The 14866-nt window shown below is 34.0% G+C and overlaps 1 long non-coding RNA gene across 1 annotated transcript; it reads left to right on the forward strand.

Annotated features, from left to right (window-relative positions):
- Nucleotides 1–522: 522 nt before the first annotated feature.
- Nucleotides 523–3176, forward strand: LOC120251834. The gene is made up of 2 exons (XR_005533503.1): nucleotides 523–814; nucleotides 2794–3176. It is a non-coding gene; the product is annotated as an uncharacterized LOC120251834 (long non-coding RNA).
- Nucleotides 3177–14866: the final 11690 nt, after the last annotated feature.

The following is a 14866-nucleotide window of genomic DNA, read 5'->3' on the forward strand; positions in this document are numbered from 1 at the left end:
AATTTAAGCTCAAAATATATGAATTTTTATTCTCCAAACTCAACCTAGAAAAAGCGTGTTTTACATTAATGTCAAAATATAATCTTGTAATTAGGTAAAGAAAAATAAAGAAAATTGAAATTACATATGAAGCATGAAAATAAAAAAAAAAATTCTTATAATCTCTAGTTAATTAGATATTTTTATTTTATATGGAAAAAAAAAAACAAATCATAATCGTTGGATGAAGTCAATAATTTTTTTTATGAAAGTGACATTTTACCAAATTTATGACAATTTATTCAATACTAAATCATAGTTTAATCAACACATATTATGAATTATTAATATTAAATAATTATAATAATAATAATTTAAAATGATAATCAGTCGTTTTAATTTAAACTATTTTTCACGTTTAAAAAGTTTAGCCTCATTTATCACATGAATATTGCATTTTCACAGGGGGCAACGTGCAATTAGCCAAATAGTAGTATATCAAGAAGCCAAGCCCTCGAAATTCCAGCACTCGTACCCGGAGATCGCCGCTGCCTGCGTCGCCGGAGCCGGAGAGATCCCAAGGAATGCTCGAGATCGCCACCGTCGTCTCTTCTAATGGCGAGAACTATTGATCATTCCATTACTGATCTCATGATCTGTAGCGCATCTAGGGTTTTGTGGAATTTTCATTGAGGGTTTTCGAGATCTGATACTGTGGTGATGGATCTGAGCAGGTACAGAAGCCGATAACTAGTCCGGTACCCGTTGAATGGTACCCCAGCCTTTCCGTTCTCATGCTGTCCATCGGCCTTGTCCTCACCGCCTCCTTCTTCATGTGAGCCTTTCTCTATTTCGTGATCTATTGATTTTTAATTATCTGTCGTAAATTTGATATGCATTGATTCATGTTTTATGGATCCGCACTTAGTTTGTGTCACGGAGAGAATTTCTCATAAAACTAGTGTTTTGATCTGTGGTAATTGTGTTCTAATTCTGGAGCTTGTAATATGGGAGTCAATTTGTGATAAAAGAGCGCTTTTTGTTTTGATTTGCAATGGTGGTAGTAATATATTGTGGACCCCACTCGCTAATTAGATCCCCACCATTAGATATAACCCTAATTAGATTCCCACCATTAGATTTATTATAAGTAAATCTGTATTTAAATTTTAAATATCATTATTTTATTTGTATTGTTTGATTTAAATTATTGTTTCTTTTATTTTTACTTTTTGAGCCACGCGTCTCTCTTTCTCTTTGATGGATTACCTAGGGGAGATGACGACTAGATCCAGAATAGCAAGCATAACTACAGGTAGGTGATCGTAAAAAACCTACACCTTAGACAAGATTTTCTTTATACTATCTTCTTCCTTTTTATTATGAGTTTTTTTTTAAATCCTCAATTATAGTTATTAGGTCTTGTTAGATTATCATCAATTCTAGGAGTTAAGCATAATTTTCAAACCATGTTTATAATTTCTGATTCTGTTTAGCCTTTTGTTTTGATAATAAATCTTTTATTGATTTTTTTTAAGCTTATTGTGTTGATCCGTACTCACATCCTTGCTAACATTAAAGCTAAGAAACTTTTCTGTAAAAGGGAATTGCTTATGGGCCGTGTAGCTTGACCTTTTTGCATTGTTACCCTTACCTATCTTTAATTTTGATGCCTTATTGAATGGTCTCTTAACCTTGGATGAAATTCATATTATGCCTTCAAAATCTTTTATACGGTTAGGGCAGAGGAATTGTTGATTGATCTTATTTGATAAGTTTCAGATATCTGCTTTTGAAATAGCAGAAATTCCTTATCAATTTTGGATGTCTTGGAGGCATAATTTAGAGGACTGTTAAATAAGAAAATAGTAGAGTTTGATGTTATTTAAGTACCTGCAAAATTTCAGATTTTATATACCTGTATTTTCTGAGATATGATTTTATTAGTAAACTAGCTCAGATGGGATGTCTGTGCAGAACATCAAGATTGATGAGTATTTTTTATGGTCATAGAGATTGATTTGGATAAGGTGAAAAATATAAACGTTGTGTATTTTTGAGTTATCTGGTTGTCAGTAAAATTTCATTGCTTTTAGATTTGTAGTTTGAGAGATATGTATGTTTGAAAGGGATGTGTCAGGATTATAATTCTGCAGAAATAGTTGAAGATTCAAATGATTGTTATAATTTGAGTGGTTCTCTAGATAATGTGAATTTCGGATGTCATTGTCTTAGTTGTCTATATTTCTCTGAATCTTGAAATTTATTATTTAGAAAAGTATATGTAAAGTTGTGAAGGATTTAGTACTCAATAGTCATTATGAAATTGTTCATATGTCCTTAGAGTGGATAATTGCAATTGTACCCTCACAATATACATATTTGGGAGAGTATAGTGATAGCTTGATCTTTTGCATTTGTACCCTTCTGAAAGCTTTCTTGCAAGGCCATGATTATTGTAAAATTCATTTTGTAAATGAAACTAATGGGCTACTTCCCAATATAGGGTATTCTGAGAAACTTGATTTAGTGTGAGATTTGGAGTTTTGGGTTAATTGGTGAATTCAGAGGTCAACAATCATAACATCAAACAATATTGCAAAGCTTGGGCGTACCTATTGCACCAATAGCTACTCAAGTATAACTAATATTATTTGATGTTATTTGACATATGGTTATATCATGTTAAAATTATAGTTAATGTAATTTATGTTTTTATGGCATGCGTATTTGATTTATTATAACATTGTAATAGGACTTATGTATTTTTTTTATTGATTATTTTGTTTTATGTTATCTTATTTTATTTTGAAGGGTGGCGCTGATGGACTTAGAGATTTGAGTATTAATTCTCACGAAAATATAACAAAGGAATTTAAAAATATCAATGTAAATGACAACAATGCAATAGCTTCGAGGAAGATTGCGGAAGAGATGATGATCCTCATGATGACGATGGCGATAATGATAAAGATGGTGATGAAGACGATGACGATGGTGATGGAGATGATGATGATTGAAATTTTTTACTTTTTTTAACATGTTTAGTTTGCATTGAATCGATATCTTAAATTCTTATTGACTCAATGTTTAATTTTTAGATTTTCATAACACTTTAATTTCTTAGATTTTGACCTATCATTGAATTTTTGTTTTCAATTGAGTAAATGTTCAATAGCAATGGAGTTGATGTTGTATATGTTTATTTTATAAAATTAAGATTCTATTGTAATACAGGCGCATAAAAAATAGGGTAGATGATGCCGAATTTTTCAAAAAAGTATTTGCAACGGACATAATTTGGTTGCAAATTATACTCGTAAGAAAATACTCTTTTGCGACAGCTTATAATTTGTTGAAAATAATACCCATTTGCAACGGTTACAATCGAGTCGCAAATAATACCCATTTGCGAGGGCAATCAAATCATCGAAAATGTTAAATGTTTGCGACGGCCATCATTTCGTAGCACATACAACCTTTTGTGACGCCCATCTCGTCGTTGCAAATAGTAGTCATCTGCGACCACTACATTTGGTCACAAATAATATGCTTTTGTAACGGCCCAATACTGATGCAAAAAAAAAGTCGTCGCCATGTTCGTCGCATTATCAATGTTTTGGCCATGAAACATCTTATTTTTTGCGACGGCCTTTACCCGTCGCAATATGTATCATTTGCGAGGGTGCGTTACAAAAGGTATCTTTTACGATGGAAGCAGATACGACGGTGTGCGACGGTGAAATGCTGTCGCAAAAGAGCATTTGCGACGGCAATTAATAATTTGCGACGGCAATGGGTCATTACAAAAGGTCAATTTTCTTGTAGTGAAAATATAAAGACAAAATTTAGATTAATAGCGACAGAATAAGTCAGTTCCTGTTCACCTTTGTTCCTTCCAAGATTTCATCAAATAGTGCATTCACGATCTACATTGGCTTCTTTCTTTCATATTTGGCTCCACAATCCTACATGCACCAAAGTAACACAAATACACATTTATTAGCGCTAAAACATGCTAAAAGTAATGCTCAACACAAGAAAAAAATATTTCATATTACTAATACACAAGAACTTATCACTCACAACATTAAAGGAACTTTTACGGTCAATAGGAATCGATTAAAGCATTATACGATAAGAGAGGACATTATTTCTCCTGCAGTGGCCAGTGTGTTCTTACTTCATGATTCCCCTGCCTGAACAGGTACATTAAGCTAGTGACGTAAAACAAGTGCTTCTTAGGAGGCAACCCCAAGTTGGTTTGTTTTCTTCTAATTGTGTCCTTTTGTTTCATTTTTTCATCTTGGTGTTTTAGTTATTTTTTGCTACAGTTTACTTTAATCAGTTTCTCTCGATGTGTTTTTCAATGCATTTGATGTTTCCACAATGCTCTTTTTAATCTTGTGTGGCCAAATCATTTATTTGGAGGAAGAAAACACTTTTCCTATAATTTTCTGGTAGCGCACTGGTTCAACATGCCTATGCATGGCCCACTAATTTTCACCGGCTTCCATTTTGTAAAACTCAGGAAGGACTCGGGCCAGACACAATCATGCAAGGAAAGGTCGCATAGTGGCCTTGCTATTTACAAGATCGTGTTTTCCCTTTTTTAGCTCTTGGGAAATTTTCCTAGGATTTTCAGAAGGAGAGACACACCCTCAACATGATTGTGTGTACACTGATAACCCTAGCACGATCGTATCAGGGGCGTGTCCTGTCACAACTTGTCAGCTTAACCTTATTCTTCTTCAAAAACTAATTCAACACCAGTCGCCCCTTTTCGCTAACTACTCCCAACCCTTTCATAAGTGTTTTAGTATAGATATTTTTTCTATATGTTTTACATGCTTTGAGCATCATTTTTACCATGGTTTATGTCTTATATAGTGCATTTGGTGTTCTTTTGTGCAATTAGGTTGTGAATGCCTTGAAGGAAGATAAAGAAGCAAAAATAGGTCATAAAAACACATTTTTGGAGTTTTTGTGCAACCTAAGGATCAAGACACAAGTGGAGCTCATTTACATGGAGGTGTGTACCAATTTCCAAGAGGATTCAATCAAATTTGCTAGTTTGAAGGGCACAAAGGCAATCACATCTCCATTCCCTACTCTATGTGAAGAGTGCAAGACCTTCCTAATGATGATTCGATGAAGGAAAGTCTTATAACCAACCACGTGGATGTGTGCTCGACCATGTGTCCTTAAGAGAAAAGTACACTAGCAATGTTTATTGTAACAATACTGCAGGAGGAAAACACTGTTCATGCGACCGCTTGAAAATTCTACTCGGTCACGTAGAAATTTCTGTAGTTCACGCGGCCGTGTGAAATCTCACACGTGGAGGCACATGACAGTCATGGTTTAGGCTTATAAATATCCCTTTTGCCCTATTTTTTGGATACTATTTGCTAGCGTTCGAAGGGAAAAGAAGCTAGGGTTTTAAAAGGAGGTCTTTGGTGAATTGAGTGGTGTTCTTCACCAACTTTGATAGATCTTTCCTCGGTTATAGCATCGAGGAGGCCTTTGGCAACCTAGCTTTGAAGAAGGATCCTTCAAGATGTTGAGCGACCCATTAAGCCTATCGTCACGAATTTGAGGGGTTTTTTTTTATAGTTTACATTTTTTTTTATTGCAATATACTTTGCATTGTAACTTGCCCATGTAGGGCTAAACCCTAGTAGATATTTGGGCATGTGAACCCTAGGATCTTATCTTTGTATTGACTTACTTTATGTTTTCCATTAATTATAAGTTTATTTTAGTTTTAATCTTGTTTTATTATTGCTTGCATGTCATATTAATCTTTGTGGTTAATTCTTAAATCATGATTTGTTGCCTTGGTGAGAGAGAGGTCTCCATTTGGGTTAGAACTCTAAGATTAAAGAGGATTGAGTGGATGAGTCACGAGATTGAAGATTTCTCAGCCGGGACCTTATATAGGGTTAGGGATCTTTCGCCAAGAAGTAGGGTTAGGTCTATATTTAGTAATCGATTGCACTCCTAGGTATTCCTAGAGCTTATTGTGGTCATATGTGGTGTGAGGTGTTGAGATTGAGCCATTTCTCCACAAGGACCTCATAGGGGACTAGTATCGATGGGCTGGAGGCAGGGATAGATTATTCTTGGATTACCTCAACAAATCTAACTCGGTATAGGAGCATTTAGTATGTCTTGCACTTCATGTTTAGAACCTAGGGAGAGTATTGAGATATTCTTATTCTTGCAATTAAGTTCATCTCATCACAATCATGATTCAGACTAGATAACTGAGAAGTGGTTATTAGTACTAGTTCTGCTCCTTGTGGATTCAAGTACCCATCACACCGGGTATTTTATTACTTCAACGCCGGTGCACTTGTTGTACACACACGTAATTCGGTCGTGTTAACCTTCAACTCATTCTCTCGTGTGCTAAAAACCTGTAAGTTAGCATTGCACTTTGCCAACCATCATCACGCTTTCTCTTCTTCTTGTGTGGTCTCTCCAACGAATCTGGCAAGCCACAAACTATTATTTTGGTGTTGTTGTGAAGTTCCAGCTGGTCATACCTATGGTTCATTGGTAATTTTGTTTTCCTATGCTTGATTTTGTTGATTTGACATAATTTTCCGTTAGATTTTTGAGATCAAACTTTTTGAAATCTTCGGAGATGATGATCAAGCTTTTTGAAAAAGCAAGATTGTGCTCTTAACCGGAGCACGTTAGGGTGCTCCTAGCATCATCGTATTCACCCTGCATTGATACATAACTAAACTAATTCATTCCATTTTCTGTTGTAGATAATGCCAAGGAAGTGAACACCAACGGGGTCGGGTCTGAGCCAGGCTCCGGCATACCTAACAGCATTGATTCAACACGAATGTTATACTCAGCTATCTCAGTATGAATTTGGGACCATTGACACCATTAATTCTGAAGCGTTGCACAGAGTGAGATTAATAGATGAGGTTAAGCAATTATTGGCTCGTCGAGCCTCGCACAAGGTACTCACCATCAATGAACCAGCCTACTGTGAATTAACGTTTGAATTCCTTGCAACATTCGAGCGACTTCAAGGGTAGGATGTTTGGGATGAATCTCATGCCATTCGAGTCCAACTCGGGGAGCATTATTACCATATGAGTTGATTGGGTTTTGCCCTCTTCTTGGGTATTTATGACAACCTACTCTCCTCGACAATACTTTGGGAAACTCAATTAGCCCGATGGGGGAGGCTAAGTGACTGCGACCGTCCTTGCCAACTGAGCATCAACACAACATCATCTCTATAGTCATCCGCACTCAGATTCATCAACTCCTTACTCAGTGGCACAATCACTAGATGAAATCACTTCATCGGCAACATTATTCTTTAGGAGTTCCATTACTTTTTGAGTATGAAGGATAGAACCCCATTTCACTTAGGATTCATCGTTTCCACATCATTCCATCACTAAGCAATTGACACTCGTGCACACACAATATTTGCTGGTCCATATATCACCAGACTCATTTAGGGACTGGATCTCTTGGACTGCATGGGCCATATGTCCTCTACAGGCAGATTTAGCCCTATTACTTTGTATAGCCTACAGAGAATCGGTCTTGTCACCTTACTGTGATCCACAACTTTAGTGAATCAAGGCAGGAGCAACCCCTTATTCCCGAACGAGCACCCTAGAAATCAATGGTTGGGATAGAGTTTGCAGCATATCATGGACCATTGCAAGAATGATGCGACCCCATTTGGTGGTGATACCCAGACCGAGAACGCAACCTCTTAATCACTACACCAGCAATCCTTTGTTTATCTTTATCTCTTTTTATTGTACTTCCTTTTATTTCATCTTTTGTAATCAGTAAGAATGGGGAGTCCCTTGCTACATTTTCTCTTATTTTCTCTTATTTTCTTTTATTTTGGTTGTTTGCTCTTTTCAGATTTTATTTTATATTATCGTATTTTGTAATTTCTAGAGTTTTACTTGTGTTCTCCACTGATTTTTAGGGATTGTATGGTTGCTTGGAGTGGTAAACATGTTGAGAGAAACAACGCCGCTCTCTGTGTTCAAGGAAGATACGTGAACCTCATCTTTCCTTTGATTGTTCTTAATTTCTGTTTTGCATCACTTATATTTGTACATTGAGGACAATGTATCATTCAAGTGTGGGATAGGGTCACATGCTTGCCTTTTTTGATGAGTGCCTTGCTAATGACAATCTATGATAATTCTGTTGGAAATTCTTAAACTTAGGACAACACGATTGTGTTAGAGACTTATTTGGAGCAACTTGTAGATTCACTTTTACTCTAATGACCTAAGACTTCATCAGGTTGCCCTAACTGTGGAGCCACTTGCTTTAGGATGAAATCCTTTCACTTAAGACCAAGTGTTTGTGTTAATTCTAATGTTAATAAAAAACTAGGAGTCTGATTCCTTTTTGAGATGCCCTATCATACAATTTTTAGTGTAAAAAGATGGTAGAAAAAGCTATCACCCTAGAGTAGTGAAAGCTACTCTTGAGTAGCCAAATTTTGGGCATTACAAGTGTGCATTTGATGACCTACCAGGAGAGAAGGCTACCCCTAGGGTGTATGAAGCTACTACTCAGTGTTCTAGTTGAAATAAAGGTTATTTAGTGTTAGGTTGACTCCTGGAGACTTTGGTGCACTCATTTTATGGTTTGCACATAAAGACAAGGTCTTTAAAGTAGAAGTTTAGCATTTTATCGATCATTCTTGTTTGAACTAACCCTTGTTGTTCTCTCTATGCTTAAGGATTTGCCATTCCCCTGAGACCAGAAGTAATGCACTCATCTTTTCATTTATCGAGAGATATGAGATCGCTTAAGGACAAACATTCAACTGTGGGGGTATTTGACGAGTGCATTTCATATCATATTCACTCACCCTCTTTCCATTCATTTACTTGTCTTTTAGCACAATTTCATCCATTTGGGGTGCTATTCTGGGTATATTTGTTCCATGCGCAGAACCAGGGGTTCAAAGCGAACTGGAGTGAATTCGGGGAATAACTGAGCAGAAGAATCAAGTTTTTGCTATGTTTTAAGACTGACATGGGCATCGCATGACCTTGCATTGTCCCCCTGAATACCCCAGTCTGGAGATGAACAAGGAAGTATTCAAGTATGATCGTGCCCTCAAGCCAGACACTATCTCCACATGACCGTGCGCGTTCCACTGAAAATCTCACCCTCAAGATAGTTTCTCCTAAACAAGGGCAGGAAGATCTCGAAGATTTTCGGACTACCATGCACAGGCAAGACACGGGCATGGCACAATCTTGTCTTCCCCACCTAAATATTCAAGGCCTATTTCACTAAGAATCCTCATCAAGGACATGGTCATCACATGACCATGCGCAGACCGTGTCAAGCCTGAAAATTACCATATAACTCCAGATTTCAAGTGCTTTGAGATCATCTTTGTTTGGGGATTCTTTTCTCCACCGGGAGGACTTGGATGAAATCGAAAAGGAGGCTTTACCACACCATCTAGGGAGATCAAAGGCAAGTTGGAGGCACTAGAGAAGTGGGGTTAGCACCATGAAAGATCATCTTGCATAGGAATGGGAGAATCATGTCTTCTTTCTCTAGATTTTCAATTGTTTTTTCCTTGTTGTACTCATCCATGAGTGGCTAATCGTCCACAGTGCCCTGGGATGTTAAACTACAATGTTTTGTATGCTTTGACTAATTGTTTTAAATGTCTATGGAGTTCTTTGGATTCTAGTGTTAAATCTTGTGTTGCATAAGTTGATGTGTTTGGTTTGTACAGATGCTTTGGTAAAATTTGGTATATGGATGACCATAGTTGTGATTGCTTATTGTGATTGCAAACCTCAATGTGTTTGAGATGCACAGTTATTCTAGCAGACCTTTGTGTATTTGAGAACCATATATGCAACCTTGCTTTAGAGCACACACTAGAACCTTAGGATGTAGCTAGTAGGCATTAGAAATAATTCGGCATTCTATAACTTGTAGGGATCACCTCAGGGCATTGCTCTCTTATTGTCGAATACTCAACCCTAGTCTACCCATTCCTTCCTTCCATTCTCTCTAGTTTCTGTTTTGTTCTTTTTTAAAATAGACTCAATCTTTGTTTAACTAGCGATCAGAGCAAAACTGAGTACTTTGAGTTCCAGTCCCTATAGTTCGACAACCCTACCCCTCATGCGGTGCCACTTTACTACTTATTTTCAACCAGTACAACTGCGGAGAGTGCATCAATCATTCTACAAGGAATTCTACATATCATCCACCTTTGAAAGTAACTTCCACTATTTAGTCCACCATAGAACCATTTATGATGGCATCTTCTATGGGTAATCTAGGAAATCAAACATCAACAAATAATGATCCACCACTTGAAGTGCCATCTAATTTGTCGATTGAACCAACAGTGAATGAGACTTTTAAATTAGGTTCTGGTGGATTATCGACTGCAGGTGAAAATGTTGCAAGACAACGTCGAACAAGGGGTCCTACTTTTGGAAGAATCACTCTAGAAGACGCAAACAAAAATGTACTTTGAAAATTCTTGGTGATAGATAATTTGATGAAATTTTTGTATTTAGTGTGATATATTCACAAGTGATTTTTTCTTTGGGTTTATTGACTATTTCTTTATTTTATACATTTATTGTCTAATGGCTAATTATAACTTGCTACAGTGTTTTTTGTGTAGAAACGGGTGTCATCAACTATTGTTAAAATAATTAAAAGCTATTTTACCGGGGTGAGGCCAACGTGGAGAAAAAAATTCAAGATGATGTAAAAGAAGCTATGTGGAAGAAATTTGGGGTAACTATCAATTGGGTTTATCTTATCTTAACTTCCTTTAATTCCTTAAACCTTAAATCTTAATTTTGTGGATGTGACTTCTAATTTTAATGCACAATATTAGGAATAATTTAATTGACCTTTACAAGAGGAACCTAATGTACGAAGAGTATGGGAAAAGACATGTATGGAGTGATTGAAGGATACATTCAATGGTGAAAGAACAAAAGCTATAAAAGAAGTTGGTGTCACTAATATTGTTGCTATTAAGATTTGTAAAGGAATGAAAAGGCATTGGATGCCAACTTAAATTTGGGATCTATTGATAGATACAGTTTGGAGTATAGAGAATTGGCAAAACAAATATAAGAAAGCATTGGCCAATTGTTTAACTAAAAAAGAAGGAAGTATCATGAAACACACTAGCTACTCTCATTCATTTCTTACTACTCACAAGCTAATGGTATATAAATTTTTCACTTCACTCATATCATGAATTTAATTTTGTCAATTTGTTATAGACACATTTGCAATAATAAAATTATATGCATAGTCTAATTAAAAACATTTCTTATGTAAGAAGAAGAGCTTCAACGACTAATACAATATCCATAATTATTTGAGAGAACTCATAAACAGTAAAAAGGAAGTGGTGATTTTGTAGCCAATAAAACCAAAGTTGTTAGTGTATGTCAGTCATTAGTAATTTATTCCTTAAATTGTTAATTGTTACTTCAAATTTTGGTAAACTTAAATCAATTAATTTTTTTTAATGTTTTTTCAATTGTTATAGGATAAATATCAATCTATATTATCCGAAAAATATGGTGATAATACCTATGATCATCCTGAGTTTGATCAAGAAGTATGGATGTCATCAATTGAAGGAAATATAGCTACGTGCACACGTGTATTTGGGTTTGGCACCATGTTCATTTCTAAAGCAGTATTTGATGCTACTTCTAGTGCAGTTACATGCATAAACTAAATTAGTTTATGGTCCTTCTACTACTACTCCACATTTGGATACTTTTTTTCTTAATGATGATAGAATTATGAGAGCAGAAGCTTGAAATATTGGCTGATGATGTGACTCAAGTGAAGAATGTTGTAGGTGACATAAGCTACTTAAAAAATCAATTTGAGATTATGATGAGTTTCATGATGGAGAAATTTGGATCAAATATTCCTCCACCAACAAGTAAATGTAGTTTTTAGCGACAGAGAAATCCATTGCCTATTCCTCTATCTCTTGTAGTGTGGAAAGTAGGAGACATTGCTTGAGAAAACATAGTATTGGGCTTTTGATTAAAACCCAAAAAATACGAGACATTTACAAAAGAAAACATAGAATTAGAGTTTTGATTAAAAAGAGCAGACATTCCCAAAAGAAAACATGGGATTATGGTTTTGTTTCAAATATAGTAGGCATTCCAAAAAGGAGATATAGGATAAAGGTTTTGATTCCAAAATAGTAGATATTCTGAAAACAAAAGAAACAATTAGAGTTTTGATTCAAAAAAGTAGCCATTTCGATAAGAAAGTTTTGATTCAACACTGAAAAATAGGACATATTAAGAAATGAAAACATAGGATTTGCGTTTTGATTGAATGATAGCAGACATTACGAAAACAAAACAAAGGACTAGGGTTTTGAAATATATAATTTGTGTTTTGATTCTTAAAAAATGAGATATTCTAAAAGAAAAAAAAACAAAGAATTAGGGTTTTTATTCAAACATAGGATTAGGGTTTTGATTGAAAACATAGGATAAGGGTTTTGATTAAAAAATTGTAGGCATTTTGAAAACAAAAAACATAGAATTAGGGTTTTGATTGAAAAATATGATACATTTCAAAAAGAAAACATATGATTAGGGTTTTGATTGAAAAATACAAGACATTACATTTACAAAACAAAGGATTAGTGTTTTGATTCAAAAAAATAATACATTCTGAGAAGAAAACAAAAGATTAGGGTTTTAAGTCAAAACCGAAAATAAGGACACATTGCGAAATGAAAATATAGGAATAGGGTTTTAATTCAAAAAGAAAAGAAAGGATTAAGTTTTTGATTGAAAAATAGGAGATATTCCTAAAAGAAAACATAGGTTATGGTTCTGATTAACAACTAATCAATATGAAAACTTTAGAAAAGAAAACATAGGATTCGGGTTTTGTTTGCAAAATAGAAGACATTCCAAAAAGAGAACATAGGAATAGGGTTTTGACTCAAAATTAGCAGAAATTCTGAAAAGAAAACAAAAAATTAGAGTTTTGATTCAAAACTGAAAAATAGGACACATTGAGAAAAAAACATAGGATTGCACTTTTGATTAAGAAATAGCAGACATTACTATAAAAAACATAGGATTATGGTTTTTGGTTGAAAAATATTAGATATTACAAAATAGAAAAAACATCATATTAGTGTTTGATTCAAAACTGGAAAATAGGGTTTTGATTCAAATATGGTAGACATTCCGAAGAGAAAACATAGGATAAGGATATTCATTGAAAAATAGGAGTCATTCTAAAAAGAAAATATAGGATTAAGGTTTTGATTCAAGTGGGCATTTCAAAAAGAAAAGATAGGATACATTTTTGATTTAAAAATAGGAGACATTACTATATAAAACATCGGATTAGGATTTTGATTTAAAACACTAATAATTTGTTTTCTTATAGTAATGTCTCCTACCAACAATAGGGTTTTGAATAAAAACGTTAATCTTATCTTTCTGAAAAGAAAACATAGAATTGGGGGTTTCATTCAAAAACTGATATTTCCGTAAAGAAAACAAAGGATTAGGGTTTTGACTCAGAAGTAAAAAATAGGACACATTCTCTAAAGGAAAGCATATGATTAGGATGTTGATTCAAAAATAACAGAAATTGCGAAAATAAAATAAAGGACTAGATTTTTGATTGAAAAAAATATGAGATATTTTTAAAAGAAAAAATTGGTTAGTATTTGATTCAAAACTGATAAATAGGAAATATTAAGAAAATAAAACTTCGGATTTGGGTTTTCATTGAAAGATAGGAGACATTTCGAAAAGAAAACATATTATTAGATTTTTTATTGAAAGATAGAAGGCATTCTATAAAGAAAACATAGGATTAAAGTTTTGATTGAAATATAGTAGGCATTGGGAAAAGAAAACTTAGGATTAGGATTTTGATTCAAAAATAGCAAACATTAATATAAGATAACATAGGATTAGGGATTTGAATGAAAAATATGAGACATTACTATAAGAAAACATAGTATTAGGCTTTTGATTAAAAAATAATAGACATTCCAAAAAGAAAATATAGGATTATTGTCTTGATTGAAAAATATGAGACAACTTGAAAAGAAAACATAAGATTATTGTTTTGTTTCAAAAATAGCATACATTCCCAAAAGAAAACATAAGATTAGTGTTTTGATTAAAAAATAGTAGGGATTCTAAATAAAAACATATGATTAGGGTTTTAATTAAAAAAAATGAGACATTACAAAAATAAAACATATGATTATTGTATTGATTCAAAAATAATAGGCATTCCACAAATAGAACACAAGATTACGGTTTTGATTAAAAAATATGAGGCATTCACATAGGATTAGGGTTCTAATTAAAAAATTAGGAAGCATTAAAAAAACTTCGGATTAGGATTTTAATTAAAAAAGATGTGGCATTACAAAAAAAAATACGAATATTGTTTTGATTATAAAATAACTAACATTCCAAAAAGAAGAAATAATATTAGGATTTTAATGGAAAAATAGGAGACATTACGTTAGGAAAGGATAAGATTAGTTTTTTGATTAAAAAATAGTAGACATTCCGAAAAGAAACATAGGATTGGGGCTTTGGTTAAAAAATAGTAGATATTACTATAATAAAACATAGCACTAGGCTTTTGATTCAAATATAATCGGCATTCAGAAAAGAGAAAAATGGATTATAGATTTGATTGAAAAATAGTGGGCATTCCGAAATCAAAATATAGGATTATGGACTGGATTGAAAAATAGGAGACATTACTATCAGAAAACATAGGATTATGGTTTTAATTAAAAAATAGTAGACATTCTGATGTACTAGTAGGG

Source organism: Dioscorea cayenensis, chromosome 20 (genome assembly GCF_009730915.1).
Source record: "Dioscorea cayenensis subsp. rotundata cultivar TDr96_F1 chromosome 20, TDr96_F1_v2_PseudoChromosome.rev07_lg8_w22 25.fasta, whole genome shotgun sequence".
Lineage (NCBI taxonomy): Eukaryota > Viridiplantae > Streptophyta > Magnoliopsida > Dioscoreales > Dioscoreaceae > Dioscorea > Dioscorea cayenensis.